We start from the raw sequence: 7500 nt of genomic DNA, 5'->3' as shown, positions 1-7500 counted from the left end.
GAGCTAGGCAGAAACCCATGCCTAGGGTCCTGGAGCCCAGGGGCGGCTGCAAAGTCTGTGGAGAGCCGCTGTGTCCCTGGATGAAATGAGAAAAAGGGTGAAAAAATGGCAAAGTGTCAAGGGAGCTAGGCAGAAACCCATGCCTAGGGTCCTGGAGCCCAGGGGCCGCGGGAAAGTCTGTGGAGAGCCGCTGTGTCCCTGGATGAAATGAGAAAAAGGGTGAAAAAATGGCAAAGTGTCAAGGGAGAAATTCAGAAACTCAGGCCGAGCTGGCTGGAGCCCAGGGGCGGCTGCAAAGTCTGTGGAGAGCCGCTGTGTCCCTGGATGAAATGAGAAAAAAGGTGAAAAAATGGCAAAGTGTCAAGGGAGAAATTCAGAAACCCAGGCCGAGCTGCCTGGAGCCCGGGGGCGGCTGCAAAGTCTGTGGAGAGCCGCTGTGTCCCTGGATGAAATGAGAAAAAAGGTGAAAAAATGGCAAAGTGTCAAGGGAGCTAGGCAGAAACCCATGCCTAGGGTCCTGGAGCCCAGGGGCGGTTCTAAAGTCTGTGAGAGCCGCTGTGTCCCTGGATGAAATGAGAAAAAGGGTGAAAAAATGGCAAAGTGTCAAGGGAGAAATTCAGAAACTCAGGCCGAGCTGGCTGGAGCCCAGGGGCGGCTGCAAAGTCTGTGGAGAGCCGCTGTGTCCCTGGATGAAATGAGAAAAAAGGTGAAAAAATGGCAAAGTGTCAAGGGAGAAATTCAGAAACTCAGGCCGAGCTGCCTGGAGCCCAGGGGCCGCGGGAAAGTCTGTGGAGAGCCGCTGTGTCCCTGGATGAAATGAGAAAAAGGGTGAAAAAATGGCAAAGTGTCAAGGGAAAAATTCAGAAACCCGTGCCTAGGGTCCTGGAGCCCAGGGGCGGCTGTAAAGTCTGTGGAGAGCCGCTGTGTCCCTGGATGAAATGAGAAAAAGGGTGAAAAAATGGCAAAGTGTCAAGGGAGCTAGGCAGAAACCCATGCCTAGGGTCCTGGAGCCCAGGGGCGGCTGCAAAGTCTGTGGAGAGCCGCTGTGTCCCTGGATGAAATGAGAAAAAGGGTGAAAAAATGGCAAAGTGTCAAGGGAGCTAGGCAGAAACCCATGCCTAGGGTCCTGGAGCCCAGGGGCCGCGGGAAAGTCTGTGGAGAGCCGCTGTGTCCCTGGATGAAATGAGAAAAAGGGTGAAAAAATGGCAAAGTGTCAAGGGAGAAATTCAGAAACTCAGGCCGAGCTGGCTGGAGCCCAGGGGCGGCTGCAAAGTCTGTGGAGAGCCGCTGTGTCCCTGGATGAAATGAGAAAAAAGGTGAAAAAATGGCAAAGTGTCAAGGGAGAAATTCAGAAACCCAGGCCGAGCTGCCTGGAGCCCGGGGGCGGCTGCAAAGTCTGTGGAGAGCCGCTGTGTCCCTGGATGAAATGAGAAAAAAGGTGAAAAAATGGCAAAGTGTCAAGGGAGCTAGGCAGAAACCCATGCCTAGGGTCCTGGAGCCCAGGGGCGGTTCTAAAGTCTGTGAGAGCCGCTGTGTCCCTGGATGAAATGAGAAAAAGGGTGAAAAAATGGCAAAGTGTCAAGGGAGAAATTCAGAAACTCAGGCCGAGCTGGCTGGAGCCCAGGGGCGGCTGCAAAGTCTGTGGAGAGCCGCTGTGTCCCTGGATGAAATGAGAAAAAAGGTGAAAAAATGGCAAAGTGTCAAGGGAGAAATTCAGAAACTCAGGCCGAGCTGCCTGGAGCCCAGGGGCCGCGGGAAAGTCTGTGGAGAGCCGCTGTGTCCCTGGATGAAATGAGAAAAAGGGTGAAAAAATGGCAAAGTGTCAAGGGAAAAATTCAGAAACCCGTGCCTAGGGTCCTGGAGCCCAGGGGCGGCTGTAAAGTCTGTGGAGAGCCGCTGTGTCCCTGGATGAAATGAGAAAAAGGGTGAAAAAATGGCAAAGTGTCAAGGGAGCTAGGCAGAAACCCATGCCTAGGGTCCTGGAGCCCAGGGGCGGCTGCAAAGTCTGTGGAGAGCCGCTGTGTCCCTGGATGAAATGAGAAAAAGGGTGAAAAAATGGCAAAGTGTCAAGGGAGCTAGGCAGAAACCCATGCCTAGGGTCCTGGAGCCCAGGGGCCGCGGGAAAGTCTGTGGAGAGCCGCTGTGTCCCTGGATGAAATGAGAAAAAGGGTGAAAAAATGGCAAAGTGTCAAGGGAGAAATTCAGAAACTCAGGCCGAGCTGGCTGGAGCCCAGGGGCGGCTGCAAAGTCTGTGGAGAGCCGCTGTGTCCCTGGATGAAATGAGAAAAAAGGTGAAAAAATGGCAAAGTGTCAAGGGAGAAATTCAGAAACCCAGGCCGAGCTGCCTGGAGCCCGGGGGCGGCTGCAAAGTCTGTGGAGAGCCGCTGTGTCCCTGGATGAAATGAGAAAAAAGGTGAAAAAATGGCAAAGTGTCAAGGGAGCTAGGCAGAAACCCATGCCTAGGGTCCTGGAGCCCAGGGGCCGCGGGAAAGTCTGTGGAGAGCCGCTGTGTCCCTGGATGAAATGAGAAAAAGGGTGAAAAAATGGCAAAGTGTCAAGGGAGAAATTCAGAAACTCAGGCCGAGCTGGCTGGAGCCCAGGGGCGGCTGCAAAGTCTGTGGAGAGCCGCTGTGTCCCTGGATGAAATGAGAAAAAAGGTGAAAAAATGGCAAAGTGTCAAGGGAGAAATTCAGAAACCCAGGCCGAGCTGCCTGGAGCCCGGGGGCGGCTGCAAAGTCTGTGGAGAGCCGCTGTGTCCCTGGATGAAATGAGAAAAAAGGTGAAAAAATGGCAAAGTGTCAAGGGAGAAATTCAGAAACCCAGGCCGAGCTTCCTGGAGCCCGGGGGCGCCTGCAAAGTCTGTGGAGAGCCGCTGTGTCCCTGGATGAAATGAGAAAAAGGGTGGAAAAATGGCAAAGTGTCAAGGGAGCTAGGCAGAAACCCATGCCTAGGGTCCTGGAGCCCAGGGGCGGTTCTAAAGTCTGTGAGAGCCGCTGTGTCCCTGGATGAAATGAGAAAAAGGGTGAAAAAGTAACAAAGTGTCAAGGGAGAAATTCAGAAACCCAGGCCGAGCTGCCTGGAGCCTCAAAGCGGATAGAAATAGCGTGGAGAGCCGCTGTTAAGCCAGACGCCCTCTGGCGGACACAGGCAGGAGTTGCAGTAAATGCATTGAAGTCAATGGGCGAGAGTACCCAATGCGCCAAAAAAGTGCTGAAAATATGACAAAGTGTCAAATGAATGGGAGTCAATGGGCGAGAGTACCCAATGCGCCAAAAAAGTGCTGAAAATATGACAAAGTGTCAAATGAATGGGAGTCAATGGGCGAGAGTACCCAATGCACAAAAAAAGTGCTGAAAAAGTCCACACGAGCCTAGTCAGAAATGCAGGCCGAGGCGGCTAAAGCCCCAAAGCGGCTATAAAAAGCGTGGAGAGCCGCTGTCGCCCCGGAGGAACGGAGAAAAAGTGCTGAAAAAAGGCCTAAATCCTAACGGACCTAGGCGGAAGTGCAGGCGAGGCGGCAGGAGTCTGAAAACCGCTATAAAAAGCGTGGAGAGCCGCTGTCGCCCCGGAGAAACGGAGAAAAAGTGCTGAAAAAAGGCCTAAATCCTAACGGACCTAGGCGGAAGTGCAGGCGAGGCGGCAGGAGTCTGAAAACGGCTATAAAATGCGTGGAGAGCCGCTGTCGCCCCGGAGAAACGGAGAAAAAGTGCTGAAAAAAGGCCTAAATCCTAACGGACCGAGGCGGAAGTGCAGGCGAGGCGGCAGGAGTCTGAAAACGGCTATAAAATGCGTGGAGAGCCGCTGTCGCCCCGGAGGAACGGAGAAAAAGTGCTGAAAAAAGGCCTAAATCCTAACGGACCGAGGCGGAAGTGCAGGCGAGGCGGCAGGAGTCTGAAAACGGCTATAAAATGCGTGGAGAGCCGCTGTCGCCCCGGAGGAACGGAGAAAAAGTGCTGAAAAAAGGCCTAAATCCTAACGGACCGAGGCGGAAGTGCAGGCGAGGCGGCAGGAGTCTGAAAACGGCTATAAAATGCGTGGAGAGCCGCTGTCGCCCCGGAGGAACGGAGAAAAAGTGCTGAAAAAAGGCCTAAATCCTAACGGACCGAGGCGGAAGTGCAGGCGAGGCGGCAGGAGTCTGAAAACGGCTATAAAATGCGTGGAGAGCCGCTGTCGCCCCGGAGGAACGGAGAAAAAGTGCTGAAAAAAGGCCTAAATCCTAACGGACCGAGGCGGAAGTGCAGGCGAGGCGGCAGGAGTCTGAAAGCGGCTATAAAACGCGTGGAGAGCCGCTCGGATGATTTTTCAAAGTGTCAAATGAATGGGAGTGAATGGGGCAGAGTACCCAATGTGTAAAAAAAGTGCTGAAAAAACGACAAAGTCCACACGAGCCTAGTCAGAAATGCAGTCCGAGGCGGCTGGAGCCCCAAAGCGGCTATAAAACGCGTGGAGAGCCGCTCGGATGATTTTTCAAAGTGTCAAATGAATGGGAGTGAATGGGGCAGAGTACCCAATGTGTAAAAAAAGTGCTGAAAAAACGACAAAGTCCACACGAGCCTAGTCAGAAATGCAGTCCGAGGCGGCTGGAGCCCCAAAGCGGCTATAAAACGCGTGGAGAGCCGCTCGGATGATTTTTCAAAGTGTCAAATGAATGGGAGTGAATGGGGCAGAGTACCCAATGTGTAAAAAAAGTGCTGAAAAAACGACAAAGTCCACACGAGCCTAGTCAGAAATGCAGTCCGAGGCGGCTGGAGCCCCAAAGCGGCTATAAAACGCGTGGAGAGCCGCTCGGATGATTTTTCAAAGTGTGAAATGAATGGGAGTGAATGGGGCGGAGTACCCAATGCGCGAAAAAAGTGCTGAAAAAACGACAAAGTCCACACGAGCCTAGTCAGAAATGCAGTCCGAGGCGGCTGGAGCCCCAAAGCGGCTATAAAACGCGTGGAGAGCCGCTCGGATGATTTTTCAAAGTGTGAAATGAATGGGAGTGAATGGGGCGGAGTACCCAATGCGCGAAAAAAGTGCTGAAAAAACGACAAAGTCCACACGAGCCTAGTCAGAAATGAAGGCCGAGGCGGCTGGAGCCCCAAAGCGGCTATAAAATGCGTGGAGAGCCGCTCGGATGATTTTTCTAAGTGTGAAATGAATGGGAGTGAATGGGGCGGAGTACCCAATGCGCGAAAAAAGTGCTGAAAAAACGACAAAGTGTCAAATGAATGGGAGTGAATGGGCGGAGTACCCAATGCGTGAAAAAAGGTCTGGAAAAACGACAAAGTGTCAAATGAATGGGAGTCAATGGGCGGAGTACCCAATGCGCGAAAAAAGTGCTGAAAAAATGACAAAGTGTCAAATGAATGGGAGTCAATGAGTGTTTTGGTCGACCAGGAAAAAACGCGTTTACGGGAGAGGGTAAATCAGCCGAGAGGGGGGGGGGGGGTATACTTTACCCTCTCCCGTAAATGCCATTTTTCCTGGTTGACCAAAACACCTCCAGCACGATTTCGGAAACCCAGTTTTTAGAAACACTGACCTCCAGGGGAAGTACCGAGAAAAGCACACTTTTGAATCCGCTTTTGACGCACTGAAACACGGACGTGAGCTGGGGCTGTGCCGCTCTTGGAAAACCCCTGGAGGTTATTTTCTAAAACGGGTTTCCGCGTCCCCCGGGCGCCCGTGTTGGGCCGCGCAAGGCGGTCCGGGCTGCCCACCCCATCTGAGTGCCCCGTTGGGCCGCGTGCATGGCAGGCATCCAAGGAAGGCTGATGAGCAGCGGTGATGATGATCATGAGACACCAGCTGCAAATTTGACAAAGTGTCACCTCTCAAGCATTTCCAAGCGTGACACAAACAAAAGGGAACGGGAACTTTGATATGAGTGACTTGTGCTTCTTTTTCTCCAAGTGTCACTCCACAGCTGGCACCCAGGCTGTGTGACGCAGGTGTCCGACGAGGAGCGCCCGCGATGGGCCGCGTCAGGCGGCCCGGGCCGCGCTATCACCTCCGGATGACAACATCCAAAGGAGCACGTTGGTGCTTGCTGGGAGTTTGCGCACGCGATAGGCGACGCCTGGCGGCCCTGGCCGCGCCTCGCCAGCGGGTAATGACGACCGCGAGCGCCATGCTGCGCCGATGGAGCTGTCCGAGGAGCGAGAGCGCCCGCCATGGGCGGCATCCGGCGGCCCCTGGCCGTGCTTCGTCTGCGGGTCGCTCTCCACCTCCGGGTGGCCAATCCGAGGTGTCCGCAAAGTGTGTGCGCTCGCCATGGGCGGCATCCGGCGGCCTCTGGCCGTGCTTCGTCTGCGGGTGCACACTCGGAGCGAGGCTCCTGCTCGCTCCGGCGCGGTAGCTTTGTCCGCGCTCCACCTCCGGGTGGCGAATCCCAAAAAGCAGCACTTTGGTGCTACGAAGGTGTCAGAAGAGTGTGTGCGCCCGCCATGGGCGGCATCCGGCGGCCTCTGGCCGTGCTTCGTCTGCGGGTGCACACTAGGCGCGGTGGCTTTGTCCGCGCTCCACCTCCGGGTGGCGAATCCCAAAAAGCAGCACTTGGGTGCTTCGTAGGTGTCAGAAAAGTGTGTGCGCCCGCCATGGGCGGCATCCGGCGGCCTCTGGCCGTGCTTCGTCTGCGGGCGCACACTCGGAGCGAGGCTGCTGCTCGCTCCGGCGCGGTGGCTGGGTCCGCGCTCCACCTCCGGGTGGCGGAAGGAATCGAAAAGGAGCACTTTGCTGCTTCGCAGGTGTCAGAGGAGTGGGAGCGCCCGCCATGGGCGGCATCCGGCGGCCCCTGGCCGTGCTTCGTCTGCGGGTCGCTCTCCACCTCCGGGTGGCCCACTCCAAAGAAAATAAAAAAGGAGCCCAGCTCGCTGGAAGGCAAGCTGAGGCTCCGGCGCGGGTAAGAGGGGCCCGCGCCTCACCTCCGGGTGTCCGACAAAGAGGAGCCGAGTGTGCTCATTGGAGGCCAGTGGGACCTCCGGCGCGGTAGCAGGGCCCGCGCTTCACCTCCGGGTGTCCGACAGAGAGGAGCCGAGTGCTCACTGGAGGCGAGTGACACCTCCGGCGCGGCCACCCGGGGGGCCATTGCCCCCCACCCGGCCGCGCTCGCACGCACCCCAACCCCCTGAGCCCCCACTGACCTAGCGGTAAACCAGACCCGCCTTTGGAGGGCCCCCGCCGGCCGGCCGTGGTGCCGGTGTTCGGGCGGACGGCTCCTCCAGCCTGCGGGTTGGCCTCAATGGGCAAGTGCACATGGCACCCGTGAAGCCGATGATTGCCGAGGCAGCGGTTCGCCGTCCCCTCGTCACACGCGTGTCGCACTCTGCCCGACCTATCGGTAGCGAGATCGAGACGACCCGTCTGACCCAGTTGTCCTCCATCGGCGCCGCGCCGGTTCGGCCCCCGCATCGCCGCCATCTCTCGGGACAGGTGCCCGCCTGGGCGGTTCCAAGGTGCGTGGGAAGCAGCGACGGCGGCAGGCAAGTCCGGAAACACCCTTTCTCTTAACCTCAG

This window comes from Dunckerocampus dactyliophorus, unplaced genomic scaffold (assembly GCF_027744805.1).
Source record: "Dunckerocampus dactyliophorus isolate RoL2022-P2 unplaced genomic scaffold, RoL_Ddac_1.1 HiC_scaffold_116, whole genome shotgun sequence".
NCBI classification, from domain to species: domain Eukaryota; kingdom Metazoa; phylum Chordata; class Actinopteri; order Syngnathiformes; family Syngnathidae; genus Dunckerocampus; species Dunckerocampus dactyliophorus.
The sequence above is the reverse complement of the archived record's forward strand: the minus strand, read 5'-3'. Positions refer to the sequence as shown.